This window comes from Bos indicus x Bos taurus, chromosome X (assembly GCF_003369695.1).
Source record: "Bos indicus x Bos taurus breed Angus x Brahman F1 hybrid chromosome X, Bos_hybrid_MaternalHap_v2.0, whole genome shotgun sequence".
NCBI lineage: Eukaryota > Metazoa > Chordata > Mammalia > Artiodactyla > Bovidae > Bos > Bos indicus x Bos taurus.
In genome coordinates this window covers 144,100,945-144,127,708 of record NC_040105.1, presented here as the reverse complement: position 1 = coordinate 144,127,708, position 26,764 = coordinate 144,100,945, and positions in this window count along the sequence as shown.

Below are 26,764 nucleotides of genomic sequence, written 5' to 3'. Positions count from 1 at the left end.
TATGTCTTTTTTGGAGAAATGTCTATTTAGTTCTTTGGCCCATTTTTTGATTGGGTCGTTTATTTTTCTGGAGTTGAGCTGTAGGAGTTGCTTGTATATTTTTGAGATTAGTTGTTTGTCGGTTGCTTCATTTGCTATTATTTTCTCCCATTCTGAAGGCTGTCTTTTCACCTTGCTAATAGTTTCCTTTGATGTGCAGAAGCTTTTAAGGTTAATTAGGTCCCATTTGTTTATTTTTGCTTTTATTTCCAATATTCTGGGAGGTGGGTCATAGAGGATCCTGCTGTGATGTATGTAGGAGAGTGTTTTGCCTGTGTTCTCCTCTAGGAGTTTTATAGTTTCTGGTCTTACGTTTAGATCTTTAATCCATTTTGAGTTTATTTTTGTGTATGGTGTTAGAAAGTGGTACAGTTTCATTCTTTTACAAGTGGTTGACCAGATTTCCCAGCACCACTTGTTAAAGAGATTGTCTTTAATCCATTGTATATTCTTGCCTCCTTTGTCGAAGATAAGGTGTCCATATGTGCGTGGATTTATCTCTGGGCTTTCTATTTTATTCCATTGATCAATATTTCTGTCTTTGTGCCAGTACCATACTGTCTTGATAACTGTGGCTTTGTAGTAGAGCCTGAAGTCAGGTAGGTTGATTCCTCCAGTTCCATTCTTCTTTCTCAAGATCGCTTTGGCTATTCGAGGTTTTTTGTATTTCCATACAAATTGTGAAATTATTTGTTCTAGCTCTGTGAAGAATACTGTTGGTAGCTTGATAGGGATTGCGTTGAATCTATAAATTGCTTTGGGTAGTATACTCATTTTCACTATATTGATTCTTCCAATCCATGAACATGGTATATTTCTCCATCTATTAGTGTCCTCTTTGATTTCTTTCACCAGTGTTTTATAGTTTTCTATATATAGGTCTTTAGTTTCTTTAGGTAGATATATTCCTAAGTATTTTATTCTTTCTGTTGCAATGGTGAATGGAATTGTTTCCTTAATTTCTCTTTCTGTTTTCTCATTATTAGTGTATAGGAATGCAAGGGATTTCTGTGTGTTGATTTTATATCCTGCAACTTTACTGTAGTCATTGATTATTTCTAGTAATTTTCTGGTGGAGTCTTTAGGGTTTTCTATGTAGAGGATCATGTCATCTGCAAATAGTGAGAGTTTTACTTCTTCTTTTCCAATTTGGATTCCTTTTATTTCTTTTTCTGCTCTGATTGCTGTGGCCAAAACTTCCAAAACTATGTTGAATAGTAATGGTGAAAGTGGGCACCCTTGTCTTGTTCCTGACTTTAGAGGAAATGCTTTCAATTTTTCACCATTGAGGATAATGTTTGCAGTGGGTTTGTCATATATAGCTTTTATTATGTTGAGGTATGTTCCTTCTATTCCTGCTTTCTGGAGAGTTTTTATCATAAATGGATGTTGAATTTTGTCAAAGGCTTTCTCTGCATCTATTGAGATAATCATATGGTTTTTATTTTTCAATTTGTTAATGTGGTGTATTACATTGATTGATTTGCGGATATTGAAGAATCCTTGCATCCCTGGGATAAAGCCCACTTGATCATGGTGTATGATCTTTTTAATGTGTTGTTGGATTCTGATTGCTAGAATTTTGTTAAGGATTTTTGCATCTATGTTCATCAGTGATATTGGCCTGTAGTTTTCTTCTTTTGTGGGATCTTTGTCAGGTTTTGGTATTAGGGTGATGGTGGCCTCATAGAATGAGTTTGGAAGTTTACCTTCCTCTGCAATTTTCTGGAAGAGTTTGAGCAGGATAGGTGTTAGCTCTTCTCTAAATTTTTGGTAGAATTCAGCTGTGAAGCCGTCTGGACCGGGGCTTTTGTTTGCTGGAAGATTTTTGATTACAGTTTCAATTTCCATGCTTGTGATGGGTCTGTTAAGATTTTCTATTTCTTCCTGGTCCAGTTTTGGAAAGTTGTACTTTTCTAAGAATTTGTCCATTTCTTCCACGTTGTCCATTTTATTGGCATATAATTGTTGATAGTAGTCTCTTATGATCCTTTGTATTTCTGTGTTGTCTGTTGTGATCTCTCCATTTTCGTTTCTAATTTTGTTGATTTGATTTTTCTCCCTTTGTTTCTTGATGAGTCTGGCTAATGGTTTGTCAATTTTATTTATCCTTTCAAAGAACCAGCTTTTGGTTTTGTTGATTTTTGCTATGGTCTCTTTTGTTTCTTTTGCATTTATTTCTGCTCTAATTTTTAAGATTTCTTTCCTTCTACTAACCCTGGGGTTCTTCATTTCTTCCTTTTCTAGTTGCTTTAGGTGTAGAGTTAGGTTATTTATTTGACTTTTTTCTTGTTTCTTGAGGTGTGCCTGTATTGCTATGAACTTTCCCCTTAGGACTGCTTTTACCGTGTCCCACAGGTTTTGGGTTGTTGTGTTTTCATTTTCATTCGTTTCTATGCAAATTTTGATTTCTTTTTTGATTTCTTCTGTGATTTGTTGGTTATTCAGCAGCGTGTTGTTCAGCCTCCATATGTTGGAATTTTTAATAGTTTTTCTCCTGTAATTGAGATCTAATCTTACTGCATTGTGGTCAGAAAAAATGCTTGGAATGATTTCTATCTTTTTGAATTTACCAAGGCTAGCTTTATGGCCCAGGATGTGATCTATCCTGGAGAAGGTTCCATGTGCACTTGAGAAAAAGGTGAAATTCATTGTTTTGGGATGAAATGACCTATAGATATCAATTAGGTCTAACTGGTCTATTGTATCGTTTAAAGTTTGTGTTTCCTTGTTAATTTTCTGTTTAGTTGATCTATCCATAGGTGTAAGTGGGGTATTAAAGTCTCCCACTATTATTGTGTTATTGTTAATTTCTCCTTTCATACTTGTTAGCATTTGTCTTACGTACTGTGGTGCTCCCGTGTTGGGTGCATATATATTTATAATTGTTATATCTTCTTCTTGGATTGATCCTTTGATCATTATGTAGTGACCTTCTTTGTCTCTTTTCACAGCCTTTGTTTTAAAGTCTATTTTATCTGATATGAGTATTGCTACTCCTGCTTTCTTTTGGTCCCTATTTGCATGGAAAATCTTTTTCCAGCCCTTCACTTTCAGTCTGTATGTGTCCCCTGTTTTGAGGTGGGTCTCTTGTAGACAACATATGTAGGGGTCTTGTTTTTGTATCCATTCAGCCAGTCTTTGTCTTTTGGTTGGGGCATTCAACCCATTTACGTTTAAGGTAATTACTGATAAGTATGTTCCTGTTGCCATTTACTTTATTGTTTTGGGTTCGAGTTTATACACCGTTTTTGTGTTTCCTGTCTAGAGAATATCCTTTAGTATTTGTTGGAGAGCTGGTTTGGTGGTGCAGAATTCTCTCAGCTTTTGCTTGTCTGAAAAGCTTTTGATTTCTCCTTCATACTTGAATGAGATCCTTGCTGGGTACAATAATCTGGGCTGTAGGTTATTTTCTTTCATCATTTTAAGTATGTCTTGCCATTCCCTCCTGGCTTGAAGAGTTTCTATTGAAAGATCAGCTGTTATCCTTATGGGAATTCCCTTGTGTGTTATTTGTTGTTTTTCCCTTGCTGCTTTTAATATTTGTTCTTTGTGTTTGATCTTTGTTAATTTGATTAATATGTGTCTTGGGGTGTTTCTCCTTGGGTTTATCCTGTTTGGTACTCTCTGGGTTTCTTGGACTTGGGTGATTATTTCCTTCCCCATTTTAGGGAAGTTTTCCACTATTATCTCCTCAAGTATTTTCTCATGGTCTTTCTTTTTGTCTTCTTCTTCTGGAACCCCTATGATTCGAATGTTGTAGCGTTTAATATTGTCCTGGAGGTCTCTGAGATTGTCCTCATTTCTTTTAATTCGTTTTTCTTTTATCCTCTCTGATTCATTTATTTCTACCATTCTATCTTCTAATTCACTAATCCTGTCTTCTGCCTCTGTTATTCTACTATTTGTTGCCTCCAGAGTGTTTTTAATTTCACTTATTGCATTATTCATTATATATTGACTCTTTTTTATTTCTTCTAGGTCCTTGTTAAACCTTTCTTGCATCTTCTCAATCCTTGTCTCCAGGCTATTTATCTGTGATTCCATTTTAGTTTCAAGATTTTGGATCAATTTCACTATCATTATTCGGAATTCTTTATCAGGTAGATTCCCTATGTCTTCCTCTTTTGTTTGGTTTGGTGGGCATTTATCCTGTTCCTTTATCTGCTGAGTATTCCTCTGTCTCTTCATCTTGTTTAAATTGCTGAGTTTGGGGTGTCCTTTCTGTATTCTGGCAGTTTGTGGAGTTCTCTTTATTGTGGTGTTTCCTCGCTGTGTGTGGGTTTGTACAGGTGGCTTGTCAAGGTTTCCTGGTTAGGGAAGCTTGTGTCGGTGTTCTGGTGGGTGGAGCTGTATTTCTTCTCTCTGGAGTGCAATGAAATGTCCAGTAATGAGTTATGAGATGTCTATAGTTTTGGGGTGACTTTGGGCAGCCTGTGTCTTGAAGCTCAGGGCTGTGTTCCTTTGTTGCTGGAGAATTTGCTTGGTATGTCTTGCCCTGGAACTTATTGGTCCTTGTGTGGTGCTTGGTTTCAGTGTCGGTATGGAGGCATTTGATGAGCTCCTGTGAATGAATGTTCCTTGGAGTCAGGAGTTCCCTGGAGTCAGGGTTTGGACTTAAGTCTCCTGCTTCCGATTATCGGTCTTATTTTTACAGTAGTTTCAAAACTTCTCCTTCTATACAGCACCATTGATAAAACATCTACATTAAAGATGATAAGTTTCTCTACAGTGAGGGTCACTCAGAGAGGTTCACAGGGTTACATGGAGAAGAGAAGAGGGAGGAGGGAGTTAGAGGTGACCCAAATGAGATGAGGTGAATCAATAGTGGAGAGAGTGGGCTAGCCAGTAGTCACTTCCTTATGTGCACTCCACAACTGGACCACTCAGAGATGTTCACGGGGTTATACAGAGAAGAGAAGAAGGAGGAAGGTAACAGAGGTGGCCAGAAGGATAAAAGGGGGGAATGAAAAGGAGGGAGACAGATCCAGCCAGTAATCAGTTCCCTAAGTGTTCTCCACCGTCTGGAACACACAGAGATTCACAGAGTTGGGTAGAGTAGAGAGGGGTTAGGGAGGAGACACAGGCGACCTGGTGGAGAAAAAGGAGGGTCCAAAGGGAGAGAGAGCAGTCAAGCCAGTAATCTCACTCCCTAGTGAAAAATGGGTCCTGAAGATTGGGTCCTTAAAGGTACAAAATTGGTAACAAATACATAAAAGCAAAAATTAAAAATCTAGAGTAGAGTTTGGAATTTCAAAAATACGATGTTAAAGAAAAGAAGAAGGAAAAGAAAGAGAAAGAACGAACAAACAAAAACAAACAAGGTCGCGAAAATTATAAAGAAAGTACAGGTACAAAATTGATAACTAATACCAGAAAGCGAAAATTAAAAATCTAGAGTAGAGTTTGGAATTTCAAAAATACGATGTTAAAGAAAAGAAGAAGGAAAAGAAAGAGAGAAAAAACGAACAAACAAAAACAAACAAGGTCGCGAAAATTATAAAGAAAGTACAGGTACAAAATTGATAACTAATACCAGAAAGCAAAAATTAAAAATCTAGAGTAGAGTTTGGAATTTCAAAAATACAATGTTAAAAAAAAAAAAAAGAAGAAGAAAAATAAAGAGAGAAAACAAACAAACAAATACGAACAATGTCACAAAAATTATACAGAAAATACAGGTACAAAATTGATATCAAATACCAAAAAGCATAAATTAAAAATCTAGAGTAAAGTTTGGAATTTCAGATATACAATGTTATATAAAAGAAGAAGAGAAAGAAACAGAGAAGAAGAAGAAAAAAAAAAAGTCACAGAAATTATATAAAAAAAACTATAGGTACAAAATTGATAACATATACCAAAAAGCGAAAATTAAAAATCTAGAGTAGAGTTTGGAATTTCAAAAATACAATGTTAAAGAAAAGAAGAAAAAAACAAAAACAAACAAACAAAAAAAACAAGGTCAAAAAATTATAAAATATATATATATGAAGTTTGCTGAAGAAGAAAAAAATAGGGTCTTTTTTTTTTTTTTGCAAAGTAATAGGTTATAAAAGTGAAAATTAAAGGAACAATAGAGGACTTAAAATTTTTTTTTTAATTAAAAAAAAGAAAGAATGATTGTAAAAATAATAAAATATATCTAGGACTTTTTTTTTTTTTTTTTTTTTGTGGGTGTTGTGGGTTCAGTTCATTTTTGGCTAGTTCCTTGGTCAGATTTATATTTCTCAAGATCTATAGGCCCCTTCCTATGTAGTCCGTAGTAACCACAGGGTTTTGATCTATTGCCTGTAGCTTCCAAGGCGTTTCCCTCTGTTATATCTTCTTCTGTTTGCTAGTCTCTTCAGTATCTGGTTTCCGCCCTGACTCAAAGGGCACGGTGGAGGACACCTTTTTTTTTTTTTTTTTTTTTTTTAGGCTTACTTGTTCAGTCGCGCTGTGGGGAGGGAGGGAGGGAGGGATGCTGCAAACAAATAACACTGGCGTGGGCTCGCAGTACCTCAGCCACCCTGGGTCTGCCCCCGCTCACGGCGCGTGTAGCCTCCCTGTCCACACTGCTCAGACTCTAGGTTGTTCCGCCGGGAACAATCCGAGGCTGGCCCTGGGCTGCATGCACCTCCCAGGTCCAAGCCGCTCAGGTTCAGGCACTCGGGTAGTCCTCAGAGGCGCAGACTCAGTTGGGCCTGCGTTTTGTGCTCTTCCCAGGTCCGAGCGCCAATTTGCTCTTCCTAGGCGAGCGCCAATGCTGCGACTTATCGCCTCCCCGCCACTCGGTTATCTGGATGTAAAACCGGCGCACCTTCTCAGGCAGATGTTGACCGTCCAGACCCCCAAGAAGTTTTAGTTAGCAAAGAAGCCTGCTTACAATTTTATAGATAATGTCTCTCTGGGGCTGCGATTGCCCCCTTCCGGCTCTGGCTGCCTGTCACCGGAGGGGGAGGGTCTGCAGCCGGCTATCTCTGTTCAGTCCTTTGTTCCGTGCGCGGGCCTGGCGGTCTTAGGTTAGGGCTGGCTTTTCGCGTGGTAGGTATCCCACAGTCTGGTTTGCTAGCCCAAATTATTTCGCTCAGATAGCGCTCAGGGTATTCAGGCCAGATTCTTACTCTCAGCGATGCAGCCCACGCCGTGCCTCCCTGCCCAGCCCCGGTTTGCTAATGGTGGATGCAGGCGTCTGCGCTGCTTCTCTGCTGGGGGAGTTACCGTAGGGCTCGCAATCTGCGAGTTTTAAATTGTTTATTTATTTTTTCTCCCTGTTATGTTGCCCTCTGTGCTTCCAAAGCTCGGCACAGATTCGGCAGTGAGAAGGTTTCCTGATGTTTGGAAACTTCTCTCTTTTTAAGATTCCCTTCCAGGGACGGAACTCCGTCCCTCCCTCTTTTGTCTCTTTTTTTTTTGTTTTTAATATTTTTTCCTACCTCCTTTCGAAGAGTTGGGTTGCTTTTCTGGGTGCCTGATGTCCTCTGCCGGCATTCAGAAGTTGTTTTGTGGAATTTACTCGACGTTTAAATGCTCTTTTGATGAATTTGTGGGGGAGAAAGTGTTCTCCCCGTCCTACTCCTCCGCCATCTTGGCTCCTCCTCCCAGGGGGCTAATTTTAATCCTGTGTCCATCACTCCAAATTTCCTCTTTCTTGAACATACGATCTTGCCTTTGTCCAGAAGTCCAGTAACTTCAAGAGGTTCCAGAAGAACCTTTGGACAGAATTTCTGAAAAAACAAGCCCAACTTCTGGAAGACTCTTTGCCAAATGAGTTCAGAAGCAGGGGATCTTACTCTTCTGTCCTCTCGAAACAAGTTTAGACTAATCTCCCATCTGTCTCTGGACAAATGACTTCTGGAATAGTATGACTCAGAATGGTTTTGGAGAAGGAAATGGCAACCCACTCCAGTATTCTTGCCTGGAGAAACCCATGGACCAAGGAGCCTGGCACGCTACAGTCTGTGAGGTCACAAGAGGCAGACATGACTTAGCAACTAAAGTACTAACTAGAATGGTTTACTGGAGATTAGCACTTAGCAACAAGTGAAATGTTGGGTAAAGAGACTTTACGACACTCTCTACTGCCAAGTGGAAAGATGGTTGTTTAGTATTTCCCTTTTCTGATCCCTACTTTCCTCTTCTATCTTTTAAAATGAAGCTTCTTTGAGTCATCCAGAAACAAGAATTGATGACTACTGAAGTTTTTCTTAGCAGCACCCAAATAAATTTTCATTCACAAATATGCATATTATTCCCACCTCACCCCCTCCACACACACACACACACACACACACAAACACATTATTCTGTAATTGTTCCAATGGGATCATAACAGACATAAATGACCTGGATGACATAAAGTACCTTAATCTGGAATCTCTAAGATATCATATTCAAGGAGGCCTTAAGTCTATGTAATCTGGTGTTGAGAGGTCTCAGATGGGTCCTTATCACCACACTGTTTAAGAAAAACATTACAGGTTCATTATCAACAACCCTCCAGTCAGCCCAGTTCTCTCACAATAGCCCCAGGAACCAGTTTGGGGATTTATGATAACTGTCCTCATGGGCTTCTACCAATATAAGAATGTTGGTATTAATATTATCCATGTGTTCATTCAACAGGCACTTATTAGGTGGCTAATATGTACTAGAGAGCAGTGAGGAGGACACAAGACAAAACAAAGCACATTATGAAATAATCCAGGGATTTTATGGCTCCCTCATTGTTTATGACTTCCTCATTGACTTGGCACGCTTAGACCAACTTTGCAGAAATAACTTACATATGCTATTTCTTCACAGCAAGTAACATAGTCTGTAGTTACGTTCCACGGTACACAAGAGTTCTGTAGTTTGTCTGTTGTAAAAATAAATAAATAAATAAATAACAGCCCTAAATGGTGTCCCCTTGATGAAGTGGGCAGATCCTGTGCTCACCATCTACACAGTCATCCTTGGTCCTGGAATACCGGTAGTCTCCTCTTACTGATGGTTGGGGACTAGAGAGCTAATATAAAAAGGTAAAAGAACCTCAAAGCCTGGACAAAAAGGATGACATGCCTGAAGAATGGGAAGAATGAGTCAGTAAATCCAATCCTTACTCTGGTCTATAAGATGTAGTGTGTGATCTGGCCCCAGCCAACCTCTCTACCTAGCATTATCCCATTCTCCTTTCCACTCATGAAAAAGCTGCTACTTTCCTTTATCCTCTGAGTCTTCACCCAAGCCATTCCTCTACAGGAATACATCTCACCCCTATTCACACAGGTCCTAGGGAAGCCTTCTATAACTCAGCCATGCCCTCCCATCCCACATTTGGTCCCTGTATCCTATATTCTCATAAAAATGTTACATTTCTTTCAGCACCTGCCATATCTTTGTACCCTCGCTCAGTGCCAAATAAAGTGCCTGGCAAACTGTAAGCACTCAAATATTTGTTGAATGAGTTGGTGAATGAGTAAATGGATGGATAAATGAATGAATGATGGCTCTAGCTCTCTGGGATCCATCCCCAAATACGAGGAACAGGTACAAGTGAATAAAAACTTTCAAGTAATGAGATCTGAGAGTATTAAATATATTTATATCATATATATATATATATATATAATGTATTTGTGTGTTTATGTGTATTTGGGAGAAAGAGGACTATGGGCCTTTCATCCAGAAAGTGTTTGTAGTCAACTGTTGACTATCAGTATATAAATATGTATAAAGTGCATGGTATATAGATATAGAGGTGGGGAGAGGCAGGCAGGGGGAAGAGTGTGTGTATATATGTATGTATTTGGGAGGAAGAGGACTATAAGCTTTTGTTCCAGAAAGTTTTTCTAGTCAACAGTCCTCATAACTGAAAGACGCACATGCATGCTCAGTCGCTAAGTTGTGTCCAACTCTTTGTGACTCTATGGACTGTAGCCCACCAGGCTCCTCTATCCATGGACTTCTCCAGGCAAGAACACTGGAGTGGGTTGCCATGCCCTCCTCCAGGGGATCTTCCCAAGCCAGGAATTGAACCCACGTCTCTTACATCTTCTGCATTGGCAGGTGGATTCTTTACCATGAGCCACCAGGGAAGCACCCAAAATACAGTTCCCATGAAACCATAAAGAGAATGGAGTCCAGGGGCAAAAAAACGTATGGCAAGTGTTATGAGTGCCTGTGGGGCTCTGGCTCAGTGTGATTTTTCTGTGTGCCTCAGGCGTTCCTGTCAGGCTTTGTTCTCAAGTTTCCCAACATGTTGGACCAGAGCTGCTCTTGCCTCAGTGAAGGACTATGTGCTCTTTGTCCCCTTCCTGTTCCCTAGTAGGACATACAGGACAATGTATGTCTTCCGTGGACAAATAAGAAAACTTGGTCAGGAGGCAGAAAGTACAGTGGTGGGAGTGGTAATTGGTTACTCTTGGGAGTCTAATTGAATCTCAGAGAAATAATTTGCATAATATTAAATGATTTGCATATAGATGGGACTAAGAAATTCCAGGAGACCCTTCTTTACTTTTCTTCCCTCCCACCTTTACCGTTTCCAGTCCAAGGTCACACAGTCAAGTTGAGGCCAGTCAGAGAGTCCCTCCCAGGTAGCCCTCACCTCCAGTAGCTGGGAAAAAAGATACCAAGACAAGAGGTTTAACAATGTCGCTTTTTGTCACCTTAATGATATGTAATTTTAACTGAAATATTTACTACTTTTAAGAGTCAGATTATGAAATATCATTGGCACTTGCTCACCACTGCAAATACTATTCATGATATTTTTGACTGGGCTGCCACTGAGCAAGAATGAAGTTGTTTGTAAAGCTATTCTGAAAGAGTCTGGAAGCTGTATGGTGGCACCACCTCTCCCAGTTATTTTTTTGGTTACAGCAACCCTTTGGTTGCTCCAAAATATATAAACATATATTTTCTCTTATAGCCCTCAGGACAGGTCTGTGATTGTCAGGCCTGGCCTTGGGATACGATCAAGTTCTTCTGATAGGCTCTAAAACTCATATCAGCAGTGGAAGAGAATTAGTTACCATATCCTAACAAAAGAAAGTTCTAGAAATCACCAGGAATTTCCCAATGCTAGAAGTAGGAAGCAGAGGATCCAGGTCACAGGGAATGGGCATAGGGTTGCTCAGGAACTGAGCACGAAGGAAAACCAGACAGATGGGGAAAAGGCCCTTAATGAGTTTCAATGTTCTGCCAGATGGGGCAAATTCTAGGCTCTTAAGGGTTAGGTGTGGAGAAGGCAATGGCACCCCACTCCAGTACTCTTGCCGGGAGAATCCCATGGATGGAGGAGCCTGGTGGGCTGCAGTCCATGGGGTCGCTAAGAGTCGGAGATGACTGAGCGAGTTCACTTTATTTTTTCACTTTCATGCATTGGAGAAGGAAATGGCAACCCACTCCAATGTTCTTGCCTGGAGAATCCCAGGGATGGGGGAGCCTGGTGGGCTGCCATCTATGGGGTCGCACAGAGTCAGACATGACTGAAGCGACTTAGCAACAGCAGCAGCAGCAAGGGTTAGGTGAAGGCTAAACCTTCTTGTGGGCTAAAACATGTCTACAGCTAGACCAAGAGGCAGACCAGGGAGACCCAGGTAAGGGCTTAAATCTTCAGGAGAACCAGAGTGGGATACAAAGGCAGGAAGCTGGGTCAGCAGCCAACTATATTCAAACACCTAAAGAATTTTTTCAAAAAATCAAGTTGATGGTATCACTTGCTAGCAATAAAGCTACCTGGGTAACATTGTCTCCAACAGTCCTAAGGGGCCATCAGATCCCTAATCAGCTATTAATTAAAACTTTGATATCTGAAAGGGCAAGAAAAAAAGTGGGGGGAGGTCATCTATTAGAAAGGCAAGAATCCAGAACAATGACAACTATAAATGCTGACAAGGATGTGAAGCAATAGGAACTCTCAATCATTGCTGGTGGGAATGCAAAATGGTTCGGCCAGTTTGGAAGACCATTTGGCAGTTTCTTAAAAAACTAAACATACTCTTACTATATGATCCAGGAATCATGTTCCTTGGTATTTACACAAAAGAACTGAAAACACATCAATACAGAAACCAGCACGTGGATGTTTATAGAAACATTATTCATAATCATTCAAACTTGGAAGCAAGTGTCCGTCAAGAAGTGTATGGACACAATGGAATATTACTCAGCCATAAAGAGGAACGCATTTGAGTCAGTTCTAATGAGATGGATGAACCTAGAACCTATTATAGAGTGAAGTAAGTCAGAAAGAGAAAGATAAATATTGCATTCTAATGCATATATACAGAATCTAGAAAAATGGTACTGAAGAATTTATTTACAGGGAAACAACGGAGAAACAGACATAATAGAGAATAGACTTACGGACATGGGGAGAGAGGAGGAGAGGGTGAGGTGTATGGAGAGAGTAACATGGAAGCTTACACTACCATATGTAAAATAGATAGCCAACAGGAATTTGCTGTATGGCTCAGGAAACTCAAACAGGGGCTCTGTATCAACCTAGAGGGGTGGGATGGGGAAGGAGGTGGGAGGGAGGTTCAAAAGGAAGGGGATATATGTATACCTATGGCTGATTCATGTTGAGGTTTGACAGAAAACAGCAAAATTCTGTAAAGCAATTGTCCTTCAATAAAAAATAATTTTTAAAAAAAGAGGTGTATGGACAAATAAACTACAGCACATCAGCAACAATGGAATATTATTCAGCACTAAAAAGGAATGCACAACCGAGCCATGAAAAGACACAGAGGAACCTTAAATGCATATTACTAAGTGAGAGAAGCCAATCTGAAAAGACTACTTGATTCCAGCTATATATAGCTGGAAAAGGCAAAACTATGGAGACAAAAAAAGATTAGCAGTTGCCGTTAAGGGTGCAAGGTGGAAGGGAAGGAATAAGTAGAGCACAGAGGATTTTTAGGGCAGTGAAAATAGTCTATGGGACATTGTAATGATGGATATATATTTTATATGTGTGCATTTTCAAAACCATAGAATGCACAACACTAAGAAAACAAAACAGTTTTTTAATCTGGAGAATTATTGTTGGCTAGAAAGTGCTCTGCACAGAGTCAAGTGACTTTGGTTCTTACTATGATTCTGCCACTTACCTGCTTTGTGACACTGGGCAAGTCCCTCACTTCTATAGACTTCAATTTCCTTTTTTGTATCAAGTGAAACAAAACACTTACAGACAGGAGATATCAAAGATACTTAGAAACAACTCCAAATTATTCAACTGAAAACAGTGATTGTGTCACTACATAAAAACCCTCATGGTTCTTTCTTTAGGACAAGCCCCATAACCACTCAGGATTTGTCATTCTTTCTCGAAGGTGACTTCCAGGAGACTTCTATTAGACTGGCAGCCTTCTCCTGAGCAAACCTTTTTTAGAGTACAGAGGAATAACAGTTCATCCATGCATTCAGATCACTACATTGAGTCTTTAATTCTTACCCCAGTTAAGCATTTTCTTATAAAGGGCATATACTGCACGGGGCTGCCAACTAAAAAAATGTCACTCGTCACCCTGTCTTATGGGGACTAATTTATTAGCCACTGCACTCACTGACATTCAGGGTGGAGATCAAGAATGAGGCACTCAGGGAAACTGGCAGAACAAGGCCTTCAGATAGTTATTTTCAGGAGAAAATTTTGTCACTCACAATTCCTGCAGCTCCTGATACATAGAAAAGCACTAAGACCATTAACTAAGACATCTGTTCCTTGTGACTAGCAGCAACCTTACACTGAGATGTGCTTTATTATATGCACCCTTCATCAAAATCACATATAGGCTGACTGCTCCCCTTGGTCTCTTCGAAGTAGTTCCTCAGAGCTCTCTGAGAGGTTCTCTCTCAAGCCATGAAGTGAAGTGAAAGTCGCTCAGCCATGTCCGACTCTTTGTGGCCAGGCTCCTCTGTCCATGGAATTCTCCAGGCAAGAATACTGGAGTGGGTTGCCATTTCCTTCTCCAGGGGATCTTCCTGACTCAGGGATCGAACCTGAGTTCCTGCACTGTAGGCAGATCATTTACCATCTGAGCCATGAGGGAAGTCCCTCTCAAGCTATACCCTTCAGTAAGTCCTCCAACAAAACTGAAATTCGCAGCTCCTCACAGCTCTCACGTTGTGCATTTTTATATCAGTCGACATAATAGTTGTAGAGGGCAGTGTGTTGGAATTGGCCAGGGAGTCAGAGGAAACAGAGACCTGGGTTCTAGTCCCAGATCTTAAATAAAATGCTAAATTATGTGAAGTAATTTAGCCTCTACTTTTCAGATTCCTCATCTGTAACCTGATGATCATAATAATAATTATAATAACAGCAGCTATCATTTGTTAACACCTACAATGGCCAGAAGTGGACAAACGAAGACCTACAAAAGGTCTTCCTTTATCCAAGGTCACCAACTAAGAGTGAGATTCAAGCCCAGGTCCTTCTGACTTCAAAACACGTGTTTCTTTTTTTCCCCCCGTTATTACACATTGTCTCCCATTAAGTAAGCTAGAGAACCTCCAAGATCCCTTCTAAGTCTGACATTCCAGCATTTTATGAGCCAGAGGTTCACCTTATATGTACTTAACTTTATGGTCCTCACAGCCCTGCCCTTTACCATGATATTCTTAATCTTGCTTTTTAAAAAGATTGCTCACATTTTCGTTGAAGACCTTGAATCATTTATTCTTAGCCAAGTAAATGCAAATACTTTTGCATCTTTCAAAAACCTTAGCCCTTTCACTAAATCAGGAGCTAGGTGAAGCACTTGTTCTAGAACAGATTCCTGGCTCAAGAGAAGATTCTAAATGTCTGGTAACTGAGGCTACCATCATTACAAATGCCATTTTTTCCCCCATTGAAAACTGCTGGAGTATGAAGCTGCCTCTGAGTGGAGTGATGCTGAGAATAAAAGCTCCGAATCTATATGGGTGCACACTCTTCTGCGAAATTCCATCAATTGAGACTTCATCTCTTGGTCTTTGAACAACTTTAAAAGTTCCTATTAAAACAGTAAGAACTATGGAAGGATAATACCTTAAACCTGTAGGTGGGTAAGAAGCAACTTTAGTGTGCTAAAGAATATAAGCCCATTGTGGTGTTGGAAACGGTCTAGATTCCTGGTGAAAGTAAGAAAGGTTTCTTCCAGAAGAGAGGCATGGGAAGTGGGGAAGGGTCAAAACCAGCTTGGCTGACTTCTAGTTTTGCTGCATTTGAATCCTGCTCATGGAAAACTATGAGAAGCCTCATCAATGAGGGTGAACAGAAAGCAACCTTTAAAATGAGAAACAATGGTCAGAAATTAGAGACTTGGTAACTTTCATACCTAGAAAAACCCTGGAACAAACAAGGAAAATAATCAATGGACAAGGGTTTTAGGACACAGAGGGCAATCTATCAGCCTGACAATGAAGAATACAATGTCAGACAGACCTAATTTCCTGTTCTGACAGAGTAACAAACCCAGCAGTTTGGAGAAAGTAATAAATGTGCTGTATTCCCAGGTGGCGCTAGTGCTAAAGAACCCACCTGCCAGTGCAGGAGACAGGAGAGACAGGAGTTCATTCCTTGGGTCAGGAAGATCCCCTGGAGAAGGAAATGGCAACCCACTCCAGTATTCTGGCCTGGAGAATACCATGGACAGAGGAGCCTGGCAGGCTACAGTCCATGTTTTCACAAGAGTCAGACACAGCTGAAGTGACTTAGGACGGATACAGGTGGTGGGTCTTTACATTGGGTCCCCAGGGTGAGGGAGATAAGGTCCTGAAACAGTTTGTCAGTAGTGGGCACCCCAGAACTGAGCCAGACCCCCAAGCACAGGGACTGCAACTGCATGGTCACGTAAAGCCTACCACAAATGGCATGGTCATTCAAGTTCTGTTACTGTTGTTCAAGATTTGAGATGATTCTTACGTAGGCTTTAAAGGTCTTGCACAGGAATTTTACCTCAGCCCTGAACTTTCACTACTGGTGCTGGAAGGAACCTAGTATTTGTCCACTGTAATTGAACTAACTGCCTGTCAACCAAGGAATCAGTATAAAAGAGATTTTAAATCAGAAACTAAGTAAAAAGCTAAAGTATTTATTGATAAGCACAAACTAAAAACCTAAGACATTAGTAAATGAAACTGAAGAAGTACATATCAGAGCAAATCCAAAGACAGAAAATCTTTTTATCTGTTAATGATTTTTGCATTAACTTATAACCAACATCTCAATGTTTCAAATATCAGCCCTGCCAGGCACTATCAGTCAGTTAACTGACCCCCTCCTTTCCCCATCACCCTCTTGACAGACTTTCCACAGGTTTTATAAAGTCGGTTATGTACGGAGCTGCTTGGTTTTTCCTTTCAACACGTTTAAGAATCCTTACAATCTCCCCAGGGTAAAGATAGTCCTTTCAGTTATACCCAGCTGTCTAATCAGCGTGGGCCCCACATTATCTTGTTTTATTTCAATGCTCATCTCAGCTCCCCACTGGGACTGTATCCAACAGAGATGCAGGTAGATATAGATGGTGTTATAGACTGAATTTTGTTCCCCTCTTCCCCAAATTCATATGCTTAGGTCCTAACCCAGAAATGTGACTGTAATTGCAGGTAGGGTCTTTAAAAAATCATAAGGGCCAAGCTCTATTTCAGTCTAACTGGTGTCCTTAGAAGATCATGCAATGTCACAATGAGAAGCCTCAAAAGAAACCAACCCTGCCAACCCCTTGATCTTGGCCTTCTAACCTCCAGAACTTAGAAAAACAATTTGTTGTTTAAGCTACCCAGTTTGTGGTATTTGGTTATGGCAGCCCGAGCCAACTAAGACAGATGAAAAGAGTTAGGCTAAGCTGGATTCAAACTTGCTACTTGTTATCTGTATAGTATTAGATGAGTCACTGCATCTTCCTGAGTCTCAGTTTTCCCATCTGTAAAATGGGGATAAGAATATCCTCTGGTGGTGGTGGGTGGTGTGACCACTTGAACATGTATGTATGCTGAGTCATGGGGGGAGAAGGAGGTCCCTGAATAAATGGACTTTAAAAAAAAAAAGCACTACCCTCAATGCAAGTGTGTCTGCATAGATCCTGATTTTTTATCCTAGTTAAGGTTTTATTGGCTTAACTAAACCAGAGAAACGTTTTTAGTTAAAAGTCAGCCTTTAAAGCTCAGAAACCTTCTTTTCTTGCTGTTTGAAGTTGCTGTATTTTCTTCCCAAGCTCATTTCAAACTGTTCTGCCCCTCAGCGCCAGATAGAAAGCTTCCTGAAGTATTAAGTGCACTCACTCACATAAAAAAGGATTTCCTCAGTTAATTCTCCATTTTAACTGACTCCTTTTAGAAGTTAGTGTCTCAAAATTAAGATCCGTATATTCAGGTCAGAGATCTGCTCACTCTGAAAGAAGCACTGAACTTCATCAGAGCTGCCATCTCTCTGCAAAGCCTTTATCAGAACCTCTCTTTCCCATCAGGGCTTCCCAGGTGTCTCAGCGGTAAAGAATCCGCCTGCCAATGCAAGAGATGCAGATTCAATCCCCCGGGGTGGGGAGATGCCCTGGAGAAGGAAATGGCAACCCACTCCAGTATTCTTGCCTGGAGAATCCCATGGACAGAGGAGCCTGGTGGACTACAGTCCATGGGGATGCAAAGAGTTGGACACAACTGAGCACGCTCACAGGCACACCCTTTGCCATTAGGCAAAATCGGACTGTATGTCCCACCAAGGCGATGCCTTCTAAGCCAGCATGTTGTCTGTCACAGGGCCAACTGGACTTCACAACAACAGATGGCATAAAGCTATCAAGACACAGAATAAATGGAATTCAAACATTTACAGTACAAATCACATGAGATTGATTTGCTGTTGTTCTCTTTAATCAGAACCAATGCTTGCTTGTTTTAGAAACTGGTGGGCAAAAATTATGCAATAAAACCAGAAGTATATAAACAAAGAATTAAACAAAACTCACATCCGTAATCAAGGCCAAGGAACCTCAGACGAGGTTCCACGTGTATTGCCCTAGAAATTTGTTCAGGAGGTTTCTCCTTGGAGAAGGCCATTTGTGGCTGTGAGAAAATGAAAATAAATGAATTTCCAAAAATTAGCACATCAGCTAGTGACCCTTTGGACTGTAGCCCACCAGGCTCCTCTGTCCATGCAATTTTTTAAGCAAGAATACTGGAGTGGCTTGCCATTTCCTCCTCCAGGGGATCTTCCTGACCCAGGGATCGAATCCACATCTCTTGTGTCCCCTGCATTGCAGACAGATTCTTTACCACTGAGCCATCGGGGAAGCTCCAAACATCAGCCAGACTTCAGTTCAAATCCCATTCGGGCCTCTTGAAACCTGTATAAGTTGTAGACTGTGGTGCTCAATAAATATCTGCTTTCTTTATTCTCCTTCACAAGGGAGGCTAAGATTCAGGCAAAATTGTAGTGTTCTGACACCACAAATCAAGCCCAACATTTTAACTTGTTATCCTCTGTAACAATGCTGTAACAGTGGTCCTCAATACTTCTGGCACCAAGGGCCTTTTTGTGAAATAATTTTTTCATAACAGTGGTGGGGGACGGAGAATAGGAAGGATGGTTTTGGGTTGATTCAAGCACACTACATTTATTGCATGCTGCTAAGCTGCTAAGTCACTTCAGTCATGTCCGACTCTGTGTGAACTCATAGATGGCAGCCCACCAGGCTCCCCTATCCCTGGGATTCTCCAGGCAAGAACACTGGAGTGGGTTGCTATTTCCTTCTCCAATGCATGAAAGTGAAAAGTGAAAGTCACTCAGTCGTGTCCGACTCTTAGCGACCTCATGGACTGCAGCCTACCAGGCTCCTCCATCCACGGGATTTTCCAGGCAAGAGTACTGGAGTGGGGTGCCATTGCCTTCTCCGACATTTATTGCATACTTTATTTCTAATCAAATGTCGCCGATCTGACAGATCAAGGCAAGAGTATATGAATGGAGGTTGCAGACCTCTGCTCTATAACATTATAGATGATATTATCTATATCCTCATTAAAGGATTTGCTGAATTTTCTTCATGACGCAGATATCAGTGTTCATTCTTCAAAAGCTGGACTAAGTGGTTCAACACATAGGGAACCAATGCTTGTACTTCAACAAAATGTTTTCACACTGTGCCAGTGGGTGCAATGGGTATGCAAATTTACAGACTCACGAGGCACAGACAGATGATGTTGGCTTGCTCTTTTATTACAGTCCCTGAAGTCACTTATCTGCTGTGGATAAGCAGAAGTGGCAAGAAGGTGACAGATGCAGTAAAGGATTCTAGATAAGCATAGGTTGCCAGGTCAGGATCAAAAACAGGAGATGGCAGGGTAAGGTGACAAATGAAGGCCAGAAATAGAAACCAGAGTCACTTGGCCAGGCCAAGCCAGAGAGAGAGTGAAGAGAAGCTCTCAGCCCTACAGAATTGGCAAACACTAAATAGCTTGTGTATGTAAACACCCAGCACAGAATCAGAACGGCTCCCTGGCATGAAAGCACTGCTCCTGACTTATTTGAATTCTAACTATTAATTTCCATTTCTTCCAATCAATGAAGTATATCTGAGATTACTGGCTATGGACTTTGAAATCAAAGTGAGGTTCTTGGTTGAGACAGTTCATCATGATGAGAATCACCTGAAATCAGGACACATTGTTCTCCAATTCTATACACTCAAAGAGCATCCAACTCTGCACATACAACAACTATAGTAACAATTATTAGTAAATCATGTTGGACTGCATTTCATTCCTGATGCTGCTGCTGCTAAGTCGCTTCAGTCATGTCCGACTCTGTGCGACCCCATAGACGGCAGCCCACCAGGCTCCCCTGTCCTTGGGATTCTCCAGGCAAGAACACTGAAGTGGGTTGCCATTTCCTTCTCCAGTGCGTGAAGTCATGTCTGACTCTTAGCGACCCCATGGACTGCAGCCTACCAGGCTCCTCCGTCCATGGGATTTTCCAGGCAAGAGTACTGGAGTGGGGTGCCATTGCCTTCTGCATTTCATCCCTAGCTGGTCTTTAATGTACACAGGGCAAGTGTTGGGATAGGGTGCAGAAAGTAAATTCCAAAATATATCTGGCCTTGGAATGAACTTTATGGTGCTAACTGGGGATCCTGGAGGCAGCATCATAAACTCCATGATAACATTAATTGTAACAATGAATTACAATTGACAATATAACCATCCTTGCTGTCCTATAGGATGGACGATCTTCTGCAGTGATGTTTCCCAAGCTATTCTGGTGAATCCCAGAACAGTGGGTTGCTTTTAAAAATGAAGACTTTGTGCTCCCACTCCTAGGGATTCTAATTCATTAGGTCTAGCTCAGAAATCTCCATTTTCACCAAGCACCCTAAGTGGATGCAAATACTCTTATGGAACATACTTTGGAAAACACTGAACATTGGCGCACACACAAAAGAAATTTCCTATTTCAGACAAACCCATTGAGTCTTTCTGCTGGATGTGGATTTTAAATGGAATCACAGAAGTACTCTCAACACTGGATTTGCTTGCCCACTGGTCTCTGGATGACATGCAATGCTAAACTAAGGACATATGATGCCAAGTTTAAGGGTCTCATAGACCACCTGTAACATCTCCACCAACCCTCAGCCTTTGGTTCTCTTGCAGATTCTAACCTACTGAATGCCTGGTCAAGACACAGTTGGGGTCATAAAAATAACTGCAAATGATTTGTGCTATTCTACCATCAACATTTCACCTGCAGCCACATCCAGGAAATCTGGCTCCATGTTGAGTTCAGTCGCATTTGCGACTCCATGAATCGCAGCACACCAGGCCTCCCTGTCCATCACAAACTCCCAGAGTTCACTCAGACTCACATCCATCGAGTTGGTGATGCCATCCAGCCCTCTCATCCTCTGTCGTCCCCTTCTCCTCCTGCCCCCAATCCCTCCCAGCATCAGAGTCTTTTCCAATGAGTCAACTCTTCGCATGAGGTGGCCAAAGTACTGGAGTTTCAGTTTTAGCATCATTCCTTCCAAAGAAATCCCAGGGCTGATCTCCTTCAGAATGGACTGGTTGGATCTCCTTGCAGTCCAAGGGACTCTCAAGAGTCTTCTCCAACTCCACAGTTCAAAAGCATCAATTCTTCAGCGCTCAGCCTTCTTCACAGTCCAACTCTCACATCCATACATGACCACAGGAAAAACCATAGCCTTGACTAGATGGACCTTTGTTGGCAAAGTAATGTCTCTGCTTTTGAATATGCTATCTAGGTTGGTCGTAACTTTCCTTCCAAGGAGTAAGCATCTTTTAATTTCATGGCTGCAGTCACCATCTGCGGTGATTTTGGAGCCCCAAAAAATGAAGTCTGACACTGTTTCCACTGTTTCCCCATCTATTTCCCATGAAGTGATGGGACCCGATGCCATGATCTTTGTTTTCTGAATGTTGAGCTTTAAGCCAACTTTTTCACTCTCCTCTTTTACTTTCATCAAGAGGCTTTTTAGTTCGTCTTCACTTTCTGCCATAAGGGTGGTATCATCTGCATATCTGAGGTTATTGATATTTCTCCCGGCAATCTTGATTCCAGCTTGTGCTTCATCCAGTCCAGCGTTTCTCATGATGTATTCTGCATAGAAGTTGAATAAGCAGGGTGACAATATACAGCCTTGATGTACTCCTTTTCCTATTTGGAACCAGTCTGTTGCTCCATGTCCAGTTCTAACTGCTGCTTCCTGACCTGCATATAGGTTTCTCAAGAGGCAGGTCAGGTGGTCTGGTATTCCCACCTCTTTCAGAATTTTCCACAGTCTATTGTGATCCACACAGTCAAAGGCTTTGGCATAGTCAATAAAGCAGAAGTAGATGTTTTTCTGGAATTCTCTTGCTTTTTCAATGATCCAGCGGATGTGGCAATTTGATCTCTGGTTCCTCTGCCTTTTCTAAAAGCAGCTTGAACATCAGGAAGTTCACAGTTCATGTATTGCTAAAGCCTGGCTTGGAAAATTTTGAGCATTACTTTACTAGCATGTGAGCCGAGTCCAATTGTGCAGTAGTTTGAGCATTCTTGGCATTGCCCTTCTTTGGGATTGAAATGAAAACTGACCTTTTCCAGTCCTGTGGCCACTGCTGAGTTTTCCAAATTTTCTGACATATTGAGTGCAGCACTTTCACAGCATCATCTTTGAGGATTTGAAATAGCTCAACTGGAATTCCATCACCTCCACTAGCTTTGGTCGTAGTGATGTTTTCTAAGGCCCACTTGACTTCACATTCCATGATATCTGGCTCTAGGTGAGTGATCACACCATCGTGATTATCTGGGTCATGAAGATCTTTTTTGTACAGTTCTTCTGTGTATTCTTGCCACCGCTTCTTAATATCTTCTGCTTCTGTTAGGTCCATACCATTTCTGTCCTTTATCAAGCCCATCTTTGCCCCATGTTAAGTTGAATATAAAAAAGTCAAAAATCTGATTTAACTCAAAAATAATTCTCCTTGTCTAGGAACCCAACTAACACCCACTTTATTATTCATTTAATTGAGTTCCCTGGTGGCTCAGATGGTAAAGAATCTGCCTACAATGTGGGGGACCTAGTTTGGATCCCTGAATTGGGAAGATCTCCTGGAGGAAGGCATGGCAACCCCCTCTAGTATTCTTGCCTGGAGAATCCCATGGACAGAGGAGTCATGGGATCACAAAGAGTTGGACACGACTGAGTGACTAAGCACAAGCACGATTAAGTGCCTACTGGGAAACAAGCTATTGCGGTACAAAGCAATGATCGTAGTACTTAACATTTATTCAATTCCAAGTGCTGTGCTAAGCTCTCTATATGCATTATCTGGCCTGCACTACAATCCTAGAAGTACCACTATTATTCCAACTGACAGGTAAACAAACAGGTCCACGGCCACATTGTAAGTGGGAGAACTGGGATTTCACCACTGGTCAGAGCACACATGCTGAACCACTCCACTGTCAATTACATCAGCACTGCTTATGGATTAGAAGTTCACAAAAAGGGGTCTGCAGGCCAACAGCATTGTTAGCACTAACTGTAATTTTTAGAGATTCCAGCTCTGGGGGCCCACCTCAGATGTAATGAATCCAAGCTCTGAGTGTGGGGCCAAATGATATGTTCAACAAGGCCTTCGGGTGCTTCTCATAGGCACCAAAATCTGAGAAGCATCAAATTAGAGAACCAGCTATGGAAACCTATGAGACTTGGAGACTGACTCGAGGTCTTGGGTTGGGCCATCACTTCTGGCTAAATGTCAGCAGAACTGCCCCATGGGAAAAGTATAACCTCAAAGTTGGGGGTGCATTGTCCCTCGAGGCCCAAACATTTTAAAGGACACTTTATCCCACAAGTGCAATAAGAACTAACATCCCCCTGGCTAACAAGTCAAACTATCATCCAGGCATCCATTTGCTCATCCATTCACTCCCCAAGTATTTAAGAACCAGGAACTAAGGATCCACAAAACGTGCATAACAGCAGCCACATACAGGAAGTTGCACAGCACATGAGGCTAGACTTTGTGACATTGCAGAGCATGGACCACTTCAGAAGCCGTAAATCCATACAAGCAACCTCTACATCAGCTGAGAGGACTCAGGTAATGAAACCCTATAAGGGGTACAGTCAGACAACCAGAGCGCACTGCTCTGTTTAATTACTGAGTCTCAACAGAGGCATTCCCAGAGTATAAGATAAACTCGCCCAAGAACTAAAGTTCATTTCTATATTCCCCAGCCCAGTGCCAGCCACAACCAACTGCCAGATGGCTTTTCCCCTGTGGGATAAACAAACACTGCCCTAATAGCTGATTTTACTTTAGCAAAGTTTAGTCACTAAAAAGCCAACACCTGAAAAGACCTTACCTTTTAGAAACATCCCAGGAAAGGACCTTTGAAGTTTGATGAAAACCCTGATTCTAGAACATCAGCTCCACAATGGGAGGAATGTTGGTGTTAATTTTGTACCCTGATATATTTTAAGGAGCAAGAACAGTATTTGATATATAATTGATACTCAGTAACATTTGTTGTGAAATTTTCTGGCCTGTCCTCACTTCATACCATCCCACAGAGCCATTCTTTTCAATAAAGTTGATGTCAAGCTTGTTAACTCCCAAGTGACTTCATTTTTATATCTTTGCAAGGCTTTTTTCCCCCTACATAAATTTCTCCCCCCAAAACCCATGGTTAGACCATCTAAAAGCTTTGGTTTAGGGAATGTGGTCATCCCACTTAACACACACCCACTGAATCTTGACCAAGAAGCCAAGAATAGGCTTTGGAAAAATAAACCGCTTAAAAGCACACAAGCCAGATACAGTTTCTAAGTCTCTAGAAAGCCTTTCCAACTGGAGCAGCACTGATTTTCTGGCTACAGGCCGGGCAGGCTGAGCACACAGGGCATGCCCTTCCTGGCTGGCCTCCGGAAAGACCAGGCTGACCTAAGAATCTGGCGCTTGTTTCCTTTTTGGCAACTGCCACCATAGATACTCACAGCTAGACAGCGATGGGCAGAATATCAGACGCCTAGGATCTGGGTGTCACCTCAGGGCAGGAGCTCAGAGAGCAGAGGTAGGCAAGAGCCAAGGGCTTACCTCACAGGCGGGCCAGAGAGGACGTCCTCTGGAGAACTGCTAATCCCCGGACAGGGCTTGCCAACCCCTCTGCAGGGCTCTGCTCAGCTGTTTTTACCCTAAAGCACCCCGCAGGGCCCTCCCAGGGCAGAGGCCAAACATTCACAAATTGAATTCATCTGGGTGGGCCTTGCTCAAGCTGACTCATTTGATACAGCTGAATGCCTGGCCAGTTAAGCTCCGGGCCCCACACTGGAAGGTAGAATAACTTCCAGTCTACAGAGCTGGGCAGGGCAACACTTCAGCACACTTATCAACAGACACTGCCAAACACACACCCCACATCACCCCTTTAGGAATGTGGGGAGACGTGAGCACCTGTGACTTTATAAATATGCAAAGGAACGCATGTAGTGTCATCTGAGTGTTTCAGGGAGCTCCAACCCCTCCTCTCCATCTCTACTTTCTCAGGCAGCCCATGGATGTGGCTGGCTGGGGTGGCTCTTCAATAACCTTCAAACTCTCCATACACTTCCAAAAGGTATAACAGTTTTTGAATTCACAATCCATGTGTTTCCCAGTCTCCAGAATATATGCATAGCTAGAATGTTCAGTAAGTCAAGTCGATTCATTTGTTACGGCTGCCGTAAGAATGGACCACAAACTGGGTGGCTTGCACAATAGAAATTTCTTGTCTCGCAGTCTTAGGGGCTAGAAGTCTGAAAGCAGGGTATCAGAGTGGGGTTGGCTCCCTCTGTGAGTTGGGGTAAGAGATTGGTTACATATCTCTCTCCTAGCTTCTGGTGGTTGGCTGGCTATCTTTGGTGTTTCTTGGTTTGAAGAAAATGGAACCCTGATCATCTTCACATGCTCTTCCTATATGCATCTGTCTCCAGAACTTCCCTTCTAATAAGGACACCAGCTATATTGGATTGGGGCCCACTCTTCTCGACTATGGGGGCTTCCCCTGTGGCTTAGCAGTAAAGAATCTGCCTGCTTTGCAGGAGCCACGAGTTCAATCCCTGGGTCGGGAAGATCCCCTGGAAAAGGAAATGGCAATGCACTCCAGTATTCTTGCCTGGAGAACGCCATGGACTGAGGAGCCTGGTGGGCTACAGTCCTCCACAGGATTGCAAAGAGTGAAGCAACTTAGCATGCACTCTTCTCGTTTATGACCTCATCTTAACAAGTTACATTGGCCATGACCCTATTTTCAAATCAGGTCCCATCCTAAGGTAATAAGTGATAAGGACTTCAACTTATGAATTCTGAGGATATAATTCAACACATAATGTCAAGTATCTCAATAGAAAACCTTTCTTTCCCCACTGATTTTCACAAAAATACTCTCAATGGTTCCATTCAGGTGTCACTGTCAACTCAACAGATACCACAAATTACATTAGATAATGCAGCAAACATTTTCAAAAGGCATAATTAAAGAAAAAACTGATTGCTTTACTGTAGTAAGAACCAGCCAAAAAAAGACACAGAATGTGAACGCAAAGTAGTGTTTTTCTTAGTACAACAATAGATTTGAGGGATCAAGGGAAGACAATGACAATTTAGCAGAACAAAACACACTGGATTAAGATGAGTGGATTCCTATCAACCTTCCACCTCCCGCAGGTAACTGGCAGCAAGAGAAAAATCAAGTCTCTGGTTACTCAGCCCCTGTTCCCCTGAACACTGGGGAAGCTGCTGGCTCTTCAAATTGAACAGATCGCTCTGAACTGAAGGAAGGAAAAGATACACACACGGCTGAGGCATTTGCAAAATGAAAGAGGAAATGGGCAAACATGATGAACACCCCGCAACTGCAATGGCTATGGGGGAGGAGGGTGCCTAGGAGGCATTTGCTGGAATTGGGGATGCTGTCATCTGCCATCAGTCCCCCTGCTGTGATTCAAGATAGGTGGCGATGAGGTGGAGGAGTGTCAAAGGGGCAAGAGGACAAGCCAGCCAGTCAAAGGCTCTTTAGGAAGCCGTTAGCAAACACCAAAAAGGTCACAGCCTGTTTCTTAGCCTTGCATGTCCAGACACTCAATCTTGTATCTCCAGGTGGGTCAGACTCCCGAAGACTGACTCATGCAACGAAATTCACAAGAGACTGCTATGGAAACCAGAACACCTGAGTATCCATTTGGGGGCATTTCTTTACAGAGACTGAAGTGGGGTG